This window comes from Astyanax mexicanus, chromosome 3 (assembly GCF_023375975.1).
Source record: "Astyanax mexicanus isolate ESR-SI-001 chromosome 3, AstMex3_surface, whole genome shotgun sequence".
Classification (NCBI taxonomy): Eukaryota; Metazoa; Chordata; class Actinopteri; order Characiformes; family Acestrorhamphidae; genus Astyanax; species Astyanax mexicanus.
Genome location: NC_064410.1, coordinates 52562501 through 52581719, shown reverse-complemented (window position 1 = coordinate 52581719; position 19219 = coordinate 52562501). Strand labels below are relative to the sequence as shown.

Sequence of the window (19219 nt, the reverse complement as noted above, 5' to 3'; positions counted from 1 at the left end):
TATTCTCATCCATTTTAATAGTCTTTCATGTTATCTGTCTTACTCTTCCTACAACACTCTGTCTTATTCTCATTTTCACTTGTTTTTTTGGCCATTTTTGTTGGAGTAACTGTCTTTACTGTCCAGGGGAGGCTTTCTGCTAGATCTCACGAGTTCTCATTAGTGGGGGTTTGGTGAAGTTATATAGTTGTGTTTGTGTGGGGACATTAAGAGGCTAGGATGCCCTGGCTACAAAATGGCTACATAAAGTAACTGTAAAAAAGTCTCTGCCACTCAGCTCTGTCACATAGTTACTTTAACATGCTGACTAAAAAACTGCAGAGGTTAAACATCAAATAAGCTTATTTGTTCTGCTTCAAACAAGATCAGCTTTTCTGCTGTCATCTTTTTGCTCTATTTTTTGGACTTTTACAATGACAACAGAGCTCTGATTTTCTCTCTTTTTTGTTCTATAATTTTTTTGTCATTAATTGGTCCAGCAGACTAAGGTGCCGCAATAGATTGCTTGTTCAAATCCTGTTCATGTAGCTTGCCATCAGCTGCCGGAGCCCTGTGAGAGTAAAATTGGCCTTGCTCTCTCTGGGTGGGTAGATGGATCTCTCTGCCCTCTCCACATCACTCCAAAGGATGATGTTGATCAGTAAAAAGTGTTTGTGAGATGATGTTTTGGAACCGAGTCGCTGCTCTTTCCTCCGAGTGCGCTGATGATCCAGCAGTTTGAAAAGAGACGGTGGCTGACTTCACACGTATCGGAGGAGGCATGTGTTAGTCTTCACCCTCCTGGTGTGTTGGGGCATCACAAGTGATAGTGGGTTGGGTAATTGGCCGGTTAAATTGGGGAGAACATGTGATAAAACTTTGAAGAAGAAGAAAATAAAACTCTGATTGCTCAGCTTAAACTTGTTGCATTTGGCAAAACAGGAACTCGAACAGGCTCAGATTTTTTCTTTTCTGTCAGTTTTGGTTTGAAATGAATATACTTTTCTTTTTGTTTTAAAAACTTTAAAGCCTTTACACTTTAATTGTATGCACATATTTTCTCACTCTCTTCACTTTTCACACACTCTCTCTTTTCCTTATGTACTTTCACGCTCTCTCTCTCTCTCTCATCCTCTCTCTTTCTTCACACTGTACATCACCCCTTACCTCGGCATTGTCTTCCGTAATCTCTCCACACACACTGATGGAATTAGTTCTATTGGACTCTCCTGCCCCCTGGATTCACAATCACATGCACACAAACACACACACACACACACACACACACACTTGATTCATATCCAGAATTCTAGAACAGGTTGCCAGGCGACTACATGAATCCTCCACATTTCTGTTAAAACCCTCCTCCATCCCTCTCTTCTTCTTTCCTCTCACCTTCTTCATTTCTCTGTCTTAATTAGTTCAGCTCCAAACTGGAGGAAAGTGTTGATCGTCGCTCTTATTCATTTTTTAGCCTCTCCTACTCTCCGCCACTCCACGACCGGTTCCGCCGGACCCTAATGAGTACTTCAATCAGAACGCAGCGATGGGTCTGGCTAATTGTGAGCTGGATCCGACACTGACGTTAACTTCATCAGCATCTGATTACACTCTCTGCTCATCACTGAGCATCACACACGCACTGACTCTCACATCATACTTTTAAAGTCAAATTACAGAAAACGATAAGCAATCTGAGAAGGTTACCAATTGCTCTACATACACTGTGTGGACAAAAATACTGAGACACCCATTCATTCATTGTTTTTATTAAACCAAGTGTATTAAAAATAATAATGCTGCTCATCCTGCTTTGGTTAAAGTAACTCTGTCTACTGTCCAGAGAAGATTTTGTACAACTCATTCCAAAAGTATTGAAAGAAGCACCAAACTGGAACACAGGTCCACTGCTCCACAGCTCAATGCTGGGCAGATTACCAGTATACCCCTTTACCACTTGGTTGACATTTAGCATGGTGCTAATAGGTTTGTGCTATTATTTTCACTCCAGAGAGTCCTATTCTGTTGGTATATTCTCCACAAGCTTGTCTGAGGAGTAAAGCTTGGTTACAGATTTCTCTTCTACATCCACAGGCAGTGCCCCCAGTAGATGTGTTCAATTCCATCAGCAGCTCACCTGATTTAACATCAATAAGCTCTGATTTACCATCCTAAACTCCACAAATCTCTGAATAATGTTGTGTAAACCCCTATCTGGACAGGATTAGTTTCTCAGGGGGACGTCTGTGAAAAATATTTTACACTTCTACTCAGTAATAAAACTCTTGCACCCGGACTGCAATAGAAAAAACAGGAGGACCAGTGAGTTTTTCGCATGACATAACGTTCAGTAGCTCCTCCATATCCACTCGCTGTTGTTTTACATGGATCTCCGTGTCGTCCAAAGTGTAACTACGGTGCGTGGCAGTGGACAAATATTTATTTTATTAAACGCAAGGTGACGAAACTCAGAGATGGCAATAAAATTACCAAAAGGAACACAGAGTTCAGCGACGTCTAAGAAAAACACATACATGGTTGTTCCAGACGGGAATAAAATCACAGAGGACTTCCCATAAAAGGGAACATTACCCCAGGACCCCCTGAGACACTAATCCAGTCCGGATAGAGCTTAAGACTTAAGTGATGAGAGCTTTGAAGATATTTTAATGAGCTACATTTTTAAAATCACAAAATTTGTGTGAATGCATTTTTTTCCCATTCTGTATTAGTGTTTTACTTAACAAATAAACATATTCTACCTAAATAAAAAGCTCTTTCTTTTATATTTGTAGAAATAGTAGCAGAATAAGGCTATGATTTGCACTTTTGTTGAATACTAAGTGCTGCATCCCGTTGCCTTGCACCTTTACACCTGTATCATTGAGCATTCACAATACTGTTGAATCTATCTCATCTATCTTTATTATATTCAGTTCAGTGCTGGCAGACCATCCACCACGAGAAACCTAATAAACCCTGAGACGGAACAGCTTAACGGCCCCAAAAATTCATTCTTTCCAGAATGTTCTCACTGTCTGTTCTAAAAATACAGAATGTATAATTCAGCGTCTTGGCTCAGTGTGCACTCCAGCGTGTGGAGGGATCTGCGTTTTTTTTTCCTCTATTCTCTCTTTCTCCTGCTCACCCCTCCCGTCCCGATCCCTAGTCATCTCAGCCCTCACGTCCTGCCCTCTCCCCCTCTCCGCTCCTGTCCTCTGGGCATTTCTGTCAAAACTCCTGTCAGGGCAACCTGACACCGCAGGCAGCGGAGCAGCGGTGCCTTCAGAAAGCCCCGAAAGCTTTTGTTCTGAAGGAATCCGCTCGTCCACACAGTCTGGCGTCCTGGGGTGACCTCACTCCCCCCTCCTCTAGTCCACCCACCCCTCTCCCCCAGGTGTGTTACATGACCCTAGGCTGAGAGCCACACCTGGATCGTGTGGCACCGACTCTCAAAAGGCTCTTTCTAGGGTCGTCATTGGGGACAAGTACTCACAGCGGCCAGCCCTGCTTTCTGACACGGATATTTGTATTGGTATTGTGTGCAGTTGCTTCCAGTACAACACGAGCTTGAATGAAATATGATTCCCTCTCTCCGTGGCTATCTGTTTGTCTTACACACACTCGCTCTCTCCTGCTTTGATGGATGTCCTTGTAAATCCTTTTTCGCAGCCCGGTCCCTCACGCCTCACTTGTACGGTGGTGGTTGGAAAGGCAGTTATGGAGAACCAGGTTCTTCTGCTGCAGTAAAAGACGTTTGGTTATAGCCAAGATTATGACCAAGGAAGGACAGGACTGGTCTTGACCTTGGTTTGGCTTTGATTTGATTTTGATTGTAAGTCGCTTTGGACAAAAGTGTCTGCCAAATGTAATGTAATGTAATGTAATGTGAGTGTCAAACTAATAATATAAGAATATGTGGAAATAAAAGAAATATACCTGTGTATATATATATATATATATATATATATATATATATATATATATATATATATATATATACACTGCTCAAAAAAATAAAGGGAACACTCAAATAACACATCCTAGATCTGAATGAATGAAATATTCTCATTGAATACTTTGTTCTGTACAAAGTTGAATGTGCTGACAACAAAATCACACAAAAATCATCAATGGAAATCAAATTTATTAACCAATGGAGGCCTGGATTTGGAGCCACACACAAAATTAAAGTGAAAAAACACACTACAGGCTGATCCAACTTTAATGTAATGTCCTTAAAACAAGTCAAAATGAGGCTCAGTATTGTGTGTGGCCTCCACGTGCCTGTATGACCTCCCTACAACGCCTGGGCATGCTCCTGATGAGGTGGCGGATGGTCTCCTGAGGGATCTCCTCCCAGACCTGGACTAAAGCATCCGCCAACTCCTGGACAGTCTGTTGGTGGATGGAGCGAGACATGATGTCCCAGATGTGCTCAATCGGATTCAGGTCTGGGGAACGGGCGGGCCAGTCCATAGCTTCAATGCCTTCATCTTGCAGGAACTGCTGACACACTCCAGCCACATGAGGTCTAGCATTGTCCTGCATTAGGAGGAACCCAGGGCCAACCGCACCAGCATATGGTCTCACAAGGGGTCTGAGGATCTCATCTCGGTACCTAATGGCAGTCAGGCTACCTCTGGTGAGCACATGGAGGGCTGTGCGGCCCTCCAAAGAAATGCCACCCCACACCATTACTGACCCACTGCCAAACCGGTCATGCTGAAGGATGTTGCAGGCAGCAGACCGCTCTCCACGGCGTCTCCAGACTCTGTCACGTCTGTCATGTGCTCAGTGTGAACCTGCTTTCATCTGTGAAGAGCACAAGGCGCCAGTGGCGAATTTGCCAATCCTGGTGTTCTCTGGCAAATGCCAAGCGTCCTGCACGGTGTTGGGCTGTGAGCACAACCCCCATCTGTGGACGTCGGGCCCTCATACCATCCTCATGGAGTCGGTTTCTAACCGTTTGTGCAGACACATGCACATTTGTGGCCTGCTGGAGGTAATTTTGCAGGGCTCTGGCAGTGCTCCTCCTGTTCCTTCTTGCACAAAGGCGGAGGTAGCGGTCCTGCTGCTGGGTTGTTGCCCTCCTACGGCCTCCTCCACGTCTCCTGGTGTACTGGCCTGTCCCCTGGTAGCGCCTCCAGCCTCTGGACACTACGCTGACAGACACAGCAAACCTTCTTGCCACAGCTCGCATTGATGTGCCATCCTGGATGAGCTGCACTACCTGAGCCACTTGTGTGGGTTGTAGAGTCCGTCTCATGCTACCACGAGTGTGAAAGCACCACCAACATTCAAAACTGACCAAAACATCAGCCAGACAGCATAGGTTCTGAGAAGTGGTCTGTGGTCCCCACCTGCAGAACCACTCCTTTATTGAGTGTGTCTTGCTAATTGCCAATAATTTCCACCTGTTGTCTATTCCATTTGCACAACAGCAGGTGAAATTGATTGTCAATCAGTGTTGCTTCCTAAGTGGACAGTTTAATTTCACAGAAGTTTGATTTACTTGGAGTTATATTGTGTTATTTGAGTGTTCCCTTTATTTTTTTGAGCAGTGTATATATATATATATATATATATATATATATATATATATATATATATATATTTGCGTACCAGAACATAAAAACTTTCTGTGTTAAATCTAGTTTTGGACTAAATTGCAGTGTTATATCGAATCATAAATATTTCCGTCTAGGTTTCTTTCATCTTTTTACATTTACATTACATTACATTACATTACATTTGGCACACGCTTTTGTCCAAAGCAACTTACAATATTGAAGTGCAAATAATAGAAGAGGTTAAGTACAAAAATAATAGAAGTTAAAAATAAAGCATCTATAGATAGGGCCTTAAGGAGGTCAGAGGGAAATAATGGGATAGAGGAGTAGAGAAGAGGAAGAAGGAGATGAGGTTAGAATTAGTTAGTTTGTTAGAGGTGTTAGGAGAGTAAGTGCTCTTTGAAGAGCTCTGTCTTCAGGAGTCTATTAAAGAGAGCGAGAGATTCTCCTGATCTGGTAGTGGAAGGTAGTTTGTTTCACCATTGGGGAACTCTGTATGAGAACAGTCTGGATTGCTTTGTTTGAATGTTTGTTTGGTAAAGTGAGGCGACGTTCATTGGAGGAGCGCAGCGGCCGGGAGGTAGCGTAAGCCTTCAGGAGCGAGTGCAGGTAGGAAGGAGCCTGTACTGTCATCACCTTGTAGGCGATTGTAAGAGCTTTGAATTTGATGCGAGCAGCAACCGGTAGCCAGTGGAGCTCAATGAGCAGCGGAGTGACATGTGCCCGTCTTAAAAAAAATCTTTTAAATAATGTATATTCATTAAGTATATTTGTGTAATAATTTTACGCTTAAATGACGAATTGAAATAATGTATTGTATTAAATAAAAAGTTGAACATTGAATTGGTGGCCAACTTACAGTGTTGAAGAACTGAACGTCGAGAAATGTGTATTTTTGGCTCTGTTAAGGTAAAGAACATAAACATGTTCTTTGATTGGAATAGGAATAATAAGGAAAAATAGCATGCAGCTTGTTTTTATATTGTGCAGATTAAACTGCCCTGGTCTGGACTCGAGAACCGTTGTCAGAATATTCTCGAGAAGGCTAAGCAATAATAAAGTGAAGACATAAAAGAAGACTGGGTAAACTCCTCAGCTCAGATTCTCTTCTATAAAGCTTTAATGTGTCCCAGGTTCTCATCTGTGATGGAGAAAAGTAAAGTTGAGGTTCTGGCCTTTGTTGTTTGGGGAGTTTTATAGAGAACCCTTCTGCTCCAATCAGTCAGCTTCAATAGATTCATTCATCTTGTTTATTTCAGGAGCACACTCTGTCTTTCTCTCTCGCTGGCTCTCTCTCTCCTCCGTCAGAGGCGCATATGGTGTGGAGTTATTGTCGTTTTAGCCTTTAGATGGAATAAATTAGAATGTGTTTGCAAATAAATGAGTTAATTAGGAGCTTTTGCTCACCTTTGGGGGTAGGCTGTGGAGCAGATGGCTCTGTATCTGTCTTTCTCTGCCACTGGAATGGCCGTCACCCTCAGCTACTCATAGAAACCAATGAAGCCTTAAACCATGCTTAGGTCTGTGAGGGATGTGGGCCTTTACTAGATGTTATGAATGCAGCAAACAAAATTATACAGCCAGAAATGACAGAAAAGAATTTTGGAATGTTTAAATGATACATGATTATTAAAGACAGGGTTCATACGGTCATGACCTGGAAAAATCATTTAAAAAAAAAAAAAAAGCAATTTCTAGGCCTGGATAAGTTTTGGAAAATCTTAAAATAAAATAAAATAAAAAAAAGTTAAATGGACATTTGCTCTACAAATGTTTTTCAACTATTGACAGAGAAGATATTTTAAGCTAACAAATACATCAGATTAATTAGTTAAGTAATTTAGACCTACACAATGAATCTCTCAGGATTTTAGACAGATTTAATATTGAATATTCTGTGTCGACATTGTTTAAAGAAGTTTTTGAGCGTAACCCTCATTTTCAATGTAGCCGAGCTTACATAAAGTTACAGGGATTGAGAATTAAGTTTAAATTATAAAACAAGCAAACAATGTAAGATTTAATTAAGAAAAAAATGAAATAATACGAAATAAACAGATATGCAAACAGGCTAAAATGTAGAGCAATAAAACAGAGATAAATACGTAGAAAAATAACATTAAAAAAATAATAGTAATAAAACATTAAAAAAATTAAGGACTAAAATAACCACAATTATAAAATTGTAAATGATGGAACTAAAATAAATAATAATAATAATAAGTAAAAAATATATTAAGAAAACATAAAAGGAAGTAAATAAATAAAAAAATTATAATAATAATAATAAAATAAAAACGTAAAAGCAGTAACAAAACAAATAAAAAGATGAATAGAAATAAAATAAATAAAAAAATAATAAAAATAAAAATGAATATGCATTCGTTAAGTTGGCTAATGAATGGTAACGTGTCTATACAAACATATGCGCTCTCTTTTTTTAGTCTCTCTCTCTCTCTCTCTCTCTCTCTCTGAGGAAAGCACGTACATGTAACCCTTAGGCACATGTCTGTTCTCCTCGTATGAATCCTCTGACAGGGTTACGTCTAGTTGTAAGGAGCACTAATTAAGTGTTTTACTACAAAAACCTAGACAGAAAATGACTGAAATATCAGGGTTAATCCTGCCCTGTGGTCAGAAAGAGGTCAACAGAAGCTCACATGTAATATGGAAGTGAACTCTGACGAGTTCATAAGGGCTTTAGCACACTGTAAGTCAGGTGAGATACTCTGGCCAATAGTAAAGAAAGAAGGAACTCACTGCAGCAGATAATGTGAACCTGTTTCACCATTCCTAATACTATGTGTGGCCTGGTAACCATCTGGATTCAGGCTAGTGCTTTGAATCACATCTGCTCTCCTGCCGACTACAGCAGTCTAAACTGCATACTGCTATCCCATGACTACTCTATGAATTCTTTTCTATAATTTAATCGTTACAAAACAAATTTGTAATGTATTTTCTTGCTAAGAGTATTGCAATATGTCACAACCTATTCAATCATATCTCCTGCATCAGGATACATACAGCTGTGGGAAAAAAGAGACCACTTAAAAATGATGAGTTTCTTTGATTTTACCAAATTGAGAACATCTGGAATATAATCAACATGAAGATGAATGATCAGAAGCCAGCAAACCAAGCTGAACTGCTTGAATTTTTGCACCAGGAGTGGAATAAAGTTATCCAAAAGCAGTGTGTAAGACTGGTGGAGGACAACATGCCAAGATGCCTGAAAGCTGGGATTAAAAACCAGGGTTATTCCACCAAATATTGATTTCTGAACTATTAAAACGTTATAAGTATGAACTTGTTTTCTTTTAATAAGAACTTGTTTTCTTCAAATAATTTTTTGCATTATTTGAGGTCTGAAAGCTCTGCATCTTTTTTGTTATTTCAGCCATTTCTCATTTTCTGCAAATAAATGCTCTAAGTGACAATATTTTTATTTGAAATTCGAAAGAAATATTGCCTGTAGTTTATACAATAAAACAACATTCATTTTACTCAGATACCTATAAATAGCAAAATCAAAGAACCTGATTCAGAATTTCATGTTATTGGCTATACACAGTCCTAGTCTAAATGTTTAGACTCAAATAACCAATAGTAGCACCTTCATTCTCGTAGATTTGGAAACATATGAGGTTTTCTCACTCCAGCAAAGTCTTTGACTATTGATTTATTTCCATTTAGGAGCTCATCTGGTCTTCTAAACCATCAAACCAGACGTGGTGGTGGTGGTGCTTGTCCGTTCACAGGAAGTGCAGCATATGGGCTCCTGGCTTTGGAATGCATTCTTTTCCAAGTCCTTTCAGCTGCTGCTAATATCAGACATATAATGTATGGATAACATGAACAGGGTGAATTCTCTGTTAAGGATGTAGCGCTAAGCATTAATAAAGCTTGAGAACATCTCAGAACTCTTACACCAAGAAATACACCAAGCCAAGGACTCTGCAGGCTCCGTGTGTGTGAGGTTGTTGATAAGTGTGAGAGTGCAAGAGTTTGTGTGTGTGTGTTTGGGTAAATGGGTGTGTGTATGTATGTGTGCACGCTTGCTGGATGTGGTTAAGTGCTTTGACATCTCTGTAACATCTCTGCGGTGGAGATGTGATCTTAGATAAAAGTGACTAAACAGTTCATGGCAGTTCCTCGTGTGCAACCAGAGCCACCTCAGGCAGACATGTCATGGCATGTTCCAAAACAGACTCTCCGTTTCTCATGCGCACACACACACACACACACACACACCACAGGCCTGCAAACCATCTGGATCCAGGCTAGTGCTTTGAATCACATCTGCTGTCCTGCTGGCTACAGCGGTCTAAACTGCAGGACGCAGCATTCTGACCACTCCACTGCTAATCAGACAGAGCTGCTCCAGCTACTGACACAATCGCCAGCAGGGATCTAACTAACATTATCTGCCGCGTCCTTCCACTTCCTGTCTCGTAAAAACAGTTGACTCGTTCTATTTTTCAGAGTCAGAGGTCCCAACTGCCAAGCCACCTCCGGAGCAGGCCTGTGTATTATATGTAGTGTGTGTGTACTGTACTATACTATATACAGCTCTAGAAAAAAAATAAGGGACCACTTAAAAATGATGAGATTCTTAGATTTTACCAAATTGAAAACTGGAATAAAAAATTGGAATATAATCAAGAGGAAAATGGATGATCACAAGCCAACAAACCAAGCTGAACAGCTTGAGTTTGTGCACACTGCAAAAGTGTGTAAGACTGGTGGAGGAGAACATGTAACATGCACATGAAAACCGTGATAAAAAAACAGAAATAAAATAAAAAATATTTATTTCTGAACTACAAGGGTTGGACAATGAAACTGAAACACCTGTCATTTTAGTGTGGGAGGTTTCATGGCTAATAAAATGAGAAACGTCTGAAATAACAAAAAAGATGCAGAGCTTTCAGACCTCAAATAATGCAAAGAAAAGTTCATATTCATAAAGAGTTGAGAAATCAGTATGTGGTGGAATAACCCTGTTTTTTTAATCACATCTGGTTTTCGTGCATCTTGGCATCATGTTCTCCTCCACCAGTCTTACACACTGCTTTTGGATAACTTTATGCCACTCCTGGTGCAAAAATTCAAGCAGTACAGCTTGGTTTGATTGCTTGTGATCCTCCATCTTCCTCTTGATTATATTCCAGAGGTTTTCCATTTGGTAAAATCAAAGAAACGTATAATGTTTGTGGTCTCTTATTTTTTTTCCAGAGCTGTATATATAGACATAGAAGGAGCACTGTCATATAGAGGATATACATCTAGCACTTTTTACATACTGTCACACAGCAGCTTTACTGAAATCTGGTTTATATCCAATTAGAACAGTGTGATCTGAAGCATCAGTAAAGCAACAGTCGTGGTTTAAACAGAGCACAAAATAAAGCACTGTCTGACACTAATCTTTTTTAAAACTATTAACTAAAACTAGTACTGTGATTTTAAGAATTAATAGCGTACTGCAAAACATATGATACTATATCATGGTGATATATTGATATATATTTACACCCCTACACTGGATTGGAGGGGTATGGAATGGATTGAAGTGGTATGGAGTGGATTGGAGTGCTGTGGAATGGATTGGAGTGGAGTGGGGGCAGTGCCTCAGTGTTTTTTCAGTGGGGGAGACGTGGCGGCGGGATGGGAAGAAATTGAAAAGATTTCAGTGATAAACTTGTCACAGTAAATTAGCGTGCTGGCGCAGAGGGAGCTTGTTATGTTTGTGGAACAGTAAAGCCGATCCTGTTGACAAGGGAAGGGTTCGGGAAGCGCTGGGGGAAAGATGAGCAAAGCTGATTCATCTCTGGCTTCTCTATAGAGACAGTCTGAGACACGTCAGCTTGCTCACACACACACATACACACACACACACTCTCTCCCTCTCTCTCTCGTCCACACACACAGCCTCGCTCGTTCTGCTTTTCTGCACTTTGCTTTGTTCCAGGGACAGGCCAGAGCTGTGTTAATATGCCTTTGAGGAGAACTCACTTTGTCACTGCTCTACACACACACTCACACACACTATACATACACACAAACACAAAGTAGGCTAGCAAGCTGAGTCAGTTTTAGTTAGACCCGACACACAGTCACATGACGTGTTCATTAAGCTTGTGGAGTGTGTTTATTGCTGATGTCCCGTGTCCCCACATGTTACCTTGCTTGAGCTCAGCTCAGCTCTAACTGTGCACATGACCTTTTGTTCACATTCAGCAAAGCATGATGATCAAGACCCCTGTGGACCCTGGGGTGTTGATGCTCCAAACCCCCAAGTGCATTAGTCCCACTGGACTGGCATGCACACACTCACATGCACACATTAATCTGCATCCATAGCAACTGTATGGGGAAAATATGGGCAAAAGTAAAGGGACACACCTCGTAAAGGAGAACTCTGATGTAAAATAATTTTTTGGTGTAGTAAAACATGATAGAGAGCACTAACCTTTGTTGAATAGCACACCTCCACTCTCCCGCAGCTTTCCAGAATCAAGTAATTTTGTTTTTTTGCAACTCTCTGTACAACAAGCGCTTTGGTGCATCCATCTGCCTCTGCAGATAAATCACTTTTTACCCTGTTATCCAGCTCAAAGTAGCTCCACACTTCATTGGTAGAATCTGGAGAGCCCTGGTATTTAAAACGAGGCATGAATAACCTAAAAAGTGCACAAAAAGCTTATTAAAAACCACTGTTTACATCCTGTAGCGTAACCTAATCTACACCCGGAGGTTAGGTTACGCTACATGTTGTAAACAGTGGTTTTTATTAAGTTTTTTGTTCCCTTTAAAGGAGAATAACTTTAAATCACTGAATTCAGGTGTTCCATTCATCACACCAGTTGTCACAAGTGTGTAAAATCCCACCCCTAGCCATGCAGTCGCCTTTACAAACATTAGGGAAATAATGGATGGTTGTAAAGAGCTCTCTGAACTCCAGCACAACTGGAGCATCAGCAGCTGGAGCATGCTCTCTCTGGGTGGATAGATGGCGCTCTTACCCCTCATCACTGGTGAACAGTTCAAAATTAGGTTTGATAACAAAAACAGTGCTGGTTCCACATTGGTGGAAAAGCAATAATAGTGAGTGAGCGGGTGGGTTAATTACTGAATAAATAAAAAATATTTTAGCCGATATTCAAACATAGTACAGACAAAATTATTGAGACACCTGCTCACTTACATTTTCTTTCAAAATTAAGAGTATTAAAAAAGAGATTATCTTCCATTTATTGGAGTAATGGTCTCTGCTGTTGATGGAAGGCTGCATTTTTGGAGTATTGCTATGAGGATTTGATTGTAATCAGAAGGGCTGGAGCATTAGTGAGAAGAAGTTTTAGATAGAGCACAGTCATTCCAGAGAATATACAGTAGTTCCAGTGTTTGAAAGCTCAATGCTGGTGTGATTTACAGGGTTCCTGCAGGTCCTTAAAAAGTCTTACAATGTCTTAAATTAAAATAATTTTAAGGTCTGAAATTTGTCTTAAATTTACTGTAAAATTGCTTTAGGTATTACATTTTCAGATGGGAAAACGCAGTGGCATATCATAAACATCTAATCCAGGGAGACAACTAAGGCGAGCTAGCTAACTTTAGCGGCGAGCTAGCTAACATTAGTGGCGCGTTAGCTAACTTTAGCGGTGAGCTAGCTAACATTAGTGGCGAGTTAGCTAACTTTAGCGGTGAGCTAGCTAACATACTACCATTAGCTAGCTAAAGCAAGCTAGCTAACGTTACCAGGGATAAAACTAGGTGTTAACGTTACCATTAGTGGCGAGTTAGCAAACATATTAACTTTAGCGGCGAGCTAGCCAACATACTAAGTTTAGCTAGCTAAAGTGAGCTAGCTAACGTTACCAGGGATAGAACTAAGGTTAGCAGAATGCTAGCTAACATTAGCAGCGAGTTGATTAACATGTTAACGTTAGCAGCAAGCTAACTAGCGTTAGCATAAAGCTAGCTCACATACTAGCTTTAGCTATCTTAAATGAGCTAACTAACATTACTAGGGATAGAACTAAGGGTAGTGGAGAACCAGCTATCATTAGCAACGAGTTAGCTAACATACTAATGTTAGCAGAAAGTTAACTAACATTACCGGGGAGAGAATGAAAAGAATTACGACTACTTTTTTGGGTCTTAAAAATATATTTATTGAGGTCTTAAAAAGGTCTTAAAAACCATTACATTTGTGCAAATAGTGCAAGAATCCTGCTTTATTCACCAATTTCTAGCCCATTGCCCAGCATTAAGCCATTGTCTGCTCCATAGTGTCTTATTCTATTGATAATGCTTCTCTACTACAGAGACTTAACAAGCTGTGTGTATTTGCACATCTGTATCAGCCATGTCCATGCAGTGTAGATCTGACATCACACCCAGCATTCATAATTGAGCAGTAAAAGCAAGTTTAGCCCCATCTATCACACCACTGGCTGTCAGAGAGGACCGATCCTGTTCAGGTTTGTTGGCGTAGCTGCAGGGGATCATGGGTACAGTGTTTGTTGAGACAAGCGAGGCCTCAGGGTTATCTCATGCTTTGGATGCTAATTGAAACTAGCATAAGCTGGCTAATGAACTCTGATTGCACTAATGAATTAGCTACAGTGAGAGTGCTGGAGTGTGGAGAGGGGCCAGAGCAGACACTTCAGCGAGACACAGTCACACACTCGCTCTCAAGTCACTCTCCAGCATCCGAGATTAGTCACCCTGCTCGCTGCTGGTTCCTCCACACTGCTGTTTGATCCTCTTGTGCTGGATAGCGTGTGGGAGATGGGTGGAGGGCTTCTGTTTATGTTCCATAACCTGAGCCTCCACCTTCATCTCTGCCCCTGCAATCCCTCTTCATTACTGTGAGCTGATTGGTTGCTGACAGCTCTGTTTCATGAAATAATCTCACTCTGGAACAGTGCCAACTTTGTCCTGATAGGAGTAAGCATTTGACATGGTCAAGCCAGGCTATGCCTGGGCCAGTATAAATGACTAATAAATTTGTTATGCATAACATGGCATTTTTAAAGATGAAGTCCCACCCTACAATAAAAATAGCAAATCAGCTTTTTGTTTATAGCCCCAGGGGAGGGTGGCAGACATTATTTTGGCTCCCTGTTACTGTGGAGATCTGTGCAAGTGCAGCAGTCTGAAAAATCAGAACAACAAACGATCCATGAAGTTTATTTCAGATTGTGTCAGTGAATTCAAATTCAAAAAAAGTTTTTCAAATGGTAATTGGACTTTCAGTTTTAAGTATTCTTGGTTTCTTGACATTCTGAAAATTTGCAGCCTGCCCTAGTATGACTGGAAATAACTGCACAACAGCTTGGCAAAAATTACTACTAGGCTACCGCAAATTCTGGTTGTGATATTTAAAGTTTATCTTCAATGTTGGCACGCTTCAGTTGTGTTTAGTTGCTTTACTGGTGTGATTTAAAGAGATTTGTTCCCTCCTATCACTAGTGATGCCCCAACACCAGGAGGGTGAAGACTAACACATGCCTCCTCCGATACTTGTGAATACACGCCCCTTTTTGAACTGCTGCTGATGCAGCATTGCCGAGTAGCATCACAACGTGCTTGGAGGAAAGCGCAGCGACTCTGTTCTGATACATCAGCTCACAGACGCCTTGTGCTGATCAACATCACCCTTTGGAGAGATGTGGGGAGAGAGCGCCATCTACCCACTCAGAGAGAGCAAGACCAATTGTGCTCTCTCAGGGCTCCTGTAGCTGATGGCAAGCTATGAGAACAGGATTCCACCCGGCAATCTCCTGATCATAGTGGCAGCACCACTCTGAGCCCTTTTTTTGTATTTTTTTCCTATACATTTTTTCCTAAAATGTGAGTTTTACCAAGCCTATTATTTAGCTTACAGTATTGCAGTATATTAAATCGTAAGAACTGTATTGTGTCATGTATTGTGTTGCCGGATCTTACAATACACAGCCTTATCCTGCGCTGCTGTGTGGGTTTCTATGTGGATCCTCAGTGTGAGATCATGCTAATGTATTCTGAGTGTGTGTTCGTTCTAAATAGTGTGTTGTGTTTATTTGCGTGTAGCTCCAGAGCGGTGGTAATTGTTATTGAGTGCTGTGATGTAGGAAACCTGTTACTATACCCAAGGCTAATCTTCTTTAGAAGCAATGGCCAGTTTGGCTTCTTTCCCTGACGATCTCCCCAAGAATTCTGGGAAATGCACTTGTTGTTGTGAGTGTGTTGAGAGCGTAAACAGGTAGCGTGGAGGAGTAGAATGTATCAGTTGGGGTTTTGAGGAACACAGCCCCCTGTATGTGCATCACCGCATGTGTGTAATTAACTGCTGTGCGAATGGAAGTATTTACCCGGGGTTGCCATGGCGACTCGGCGTAAAGGTGCACGGGGGTCACTTCAGAGCGGACACGTGATTGTGTTGGAACTGAAACGTACACACCTGAACACAAAGAGACCCTAGCTCTGAGTGCACTCCGCACCACCCACGCTCACGTAAACACTAAAAAAAGGAAATATTTAAATGAGCTTCAGGAAAAGCCCCTCGGGCTCTTTTTGTTCAGGTTTGTGTGTTTTGGGGTCTTTTCATTTAAACGTTTCGAGATCTCTGTTTAAACACCATGGCAACTCCGGCTTTTCCTGCAACTCATTTAAATATTTCCTTTTTAGTGTGTTTATTATTTCAACACACAATTTCTGAAAAACACCTGACTTTTAATGTGCACAATGAGTTTTACAAACAAGTGTGCACACACAGGCCTCTCTCTCTCTCTCTCTCTCTCTCTCTCTCAATAAGAGACTACTGAATATGATGAATTTCTTTGATTTAACCAAATTGAAAACCTCTGGAATATAATCAAGAGGAAGATGGATGATCACAAGTCATCAAACCAATCTCAACTGCTTACATTTTTGCACTAGGAGTGGCGTAAAGTTATCCAAAAGCAGTGTGTAAGACTGGTGGAGGAGAACATGCCAAGATGCCTGAAAACTGTGATTAAAAAACAGGGTTATTCCACCAAATATTGATTTCTGAACTCTTAAAAATGTATGAATATGAACTTGTTTTCTTTGAGGTCTGAAAGCTCTGCATCTTTTAGTTATTTCAGCCTTTTCTCATTTTCTACAAATAAATGCTTTAAATGACAATATTTATATAATGTTTATAGAATAAAAACAACAATGTTAATTTTACTTAAATATATACCTATAAATAGCAAAATCAGAGAAACCGATTCATCTTTCACTCTCTTTCACTCTCTCTTTTACTCTCTCGCTCTCTCCACCTTGTTTCCTCTCTTCTGCTTTATATTCCCACAGTTCCCTCTCCAGTGTGTAGTAGGTCTGTTTGTTTCATTATCTGTACTGTAGAGAGAGTGTCTGTGTGTGTGTGTGTGTGTGTGTGTGTGTGGTTTTACAGAATCTGCTGCAGTGTAATTCGATAGAAAACACCACAGCTGTTTAATTTCTCACACACTCTCACTCGCACACTCGTTCTCCACACTTTCACTTACAGTTACACACTCACACTTACATTCTCACACACACACACTCACACGCACTGGCATTCCTGTCACAGCCTCTCTGAGTCTCTGTGGGCTGGGGAGTGTGTTGTATTGCCTCAGAAGTGCCCGAGTGCCCGGGGCAAGTCCTAATTAGGCACATGTGACTCTACCGCATGTATGAGAGAGCAGACATGTGAAAGAGGTCACTCAGGATTCTTTTCTAGGACGTAAAGCTGACTTTCAGAAAACCTGTGGACTTATATACTAAGACTTACATGGAGTTCCAACTCAAATATTGCATACGCCCAGAGCTAAGAACTTATATCCATTCTCATTTGCAATTTCAATGCATCGCCTCTAAGTGACACTAAAACACATTATAAATGCATTATAGTTGAAGTGAAACTGGGGGAACACACTTTCTCACAGCCATGTCACATTAAATCAATCTAAACGCATTTCTTTACCAGTTAATCTCAGTACTGAACAGTGGACTCCAGTTCCAGAGGTGGGCTCCTGTAAACACTGACACCCAGACATAGTGTATACATTGTAAATTGATCACCCCACCTGTATAGGTTGTGAGGTGTAATCTTGTGAGTGAGTTTGAACAACAAGTCAACATACTCATAGCAAGGCGATGTAAATTATGGGAGTTTGGAGGAAGGCCTGATAGTGGGTACCAGGTGGATGGGACGTTGTGTAGCACTGGTGGGCTTGAAATCAGGTGTTCAGGTAATCTTCGGTAATACAGCAGTGTGGGGGACGCCTTTCAGACATGCCCTTTCATAGAACAATCTTTCTGACAGATAGACAGCTGCTGTGTGTGTGAGAGTGTGTATATGCGTGATTATACCTTGTTTGTTCTTTTCTTTTTTTCTTCCTTTTTTGTGTCCTGTGTAGGGCTGCCACAAACGATTATTTTTATAGTCGACTAATCACCGATTATTTTTTATGATTAGTCGACTAATCGGATCATACGTTAATTGAATATAAAACACAGTTTATCACAATAGAATGCAGCTGCTATTATACAACCAACATTAGATTTCAGCTATATGCTAACTAAAAATAAAAACAATTAAAATCATAGTTCATTAAACCTTTAATGAAATATGCAGCTTGTTGTAACAGACAATTATTTTACTGTTTAGCATAAAGTGTAAACAACTATGTAAAATAAGGATAAGGCACTGGCATTTATGAAACATCTCAACCGTGAGGTTGTTTGAACTATTATGAAAAAAAAGTATATTAATAAAAAATGCCTCTCTGTCCAGATATTGTGTACATTACCGTACACAGGGCAGCGGTCTGCACAGATCTGATTGGCAGAGGAGAGCGTTTGGTGATTTTACACCACACATGACTGATCTGTGAGTTTACTGCACCGAAAAGCACTGAAAACAGAAGCCACTGTCAGAATGAAATCCTTCTCTGTAGTTTATCGGTTTGGGACGGCATTTGTGACAACGTCTGGGTCCGGATCCGGATCGCGGTCCGCCTATTAGTGACCTCTGTTTTAAAGCTATCAAGATGAGTAAGTTAAGTACTAAGTTAACGCTCTGTTTACGCTAATTTTAGCAGCTAAATAGCAATTTAGCTTCTTCGTCATTTAATCAGCCACAACATGCCTCCTTTTCAGGTGCTCGTGCATCGCGGTTGTGCTGCCGAGGAAGGCAAGTTCTTCATTGCAGATATTGCATTGCACGCGTTTCACTTTTATTTTCTTGGTGATCCCACACTTTTGAGTTCTGTAGCGGGGTAGCCATGAAACCAGAGCCTGTCTGTATAATGTCCTGAGATGTCGTCCACTACCTACCCCGGTTTCCACTACTGCGCATGTGCGCCCAGGACAGAAAGGCAGTCGCAGCAGTTTGGAGAGAAAAACAAAGAAAAAAAAAAAAAACGACTAATCGACTATTAAATTAGTCGTCGACTATTTTAATAGTCGACATAATCGTGACTAGTCGACTAATCGTGGCAGCCCTAGTCCTGTGTGTGTGTGTGTCTGTGCGTGTGTGTGTGTGTGTGTGTGTGTGTGTGTGTGTGTGTGTGTGCACGTGCGTGTGTGTGCGTGTGTGTGTGCATACAGTATTTTCCAAATGTAAAGACAGTGTGTTAGAATGAGCTGAGGAGGCAAACCACACA

At 40.9% G+C, this 19219-nt stretch overlaps 1 protein-coding gene across 1 annotated transcript in view; it reads left to right on the top strand.

Annotated features, from left to right (window-relative positions):
- ext1b (exostosin glycosyltransferase 1b) overlaps positions 1-19219 on the top strand; it is a 133214-nt gene that overhangs the window by 85082 nt on the left and 28913 nt on the right. The gene's annotated exons all lie outside the window — the stretch shown is intronic.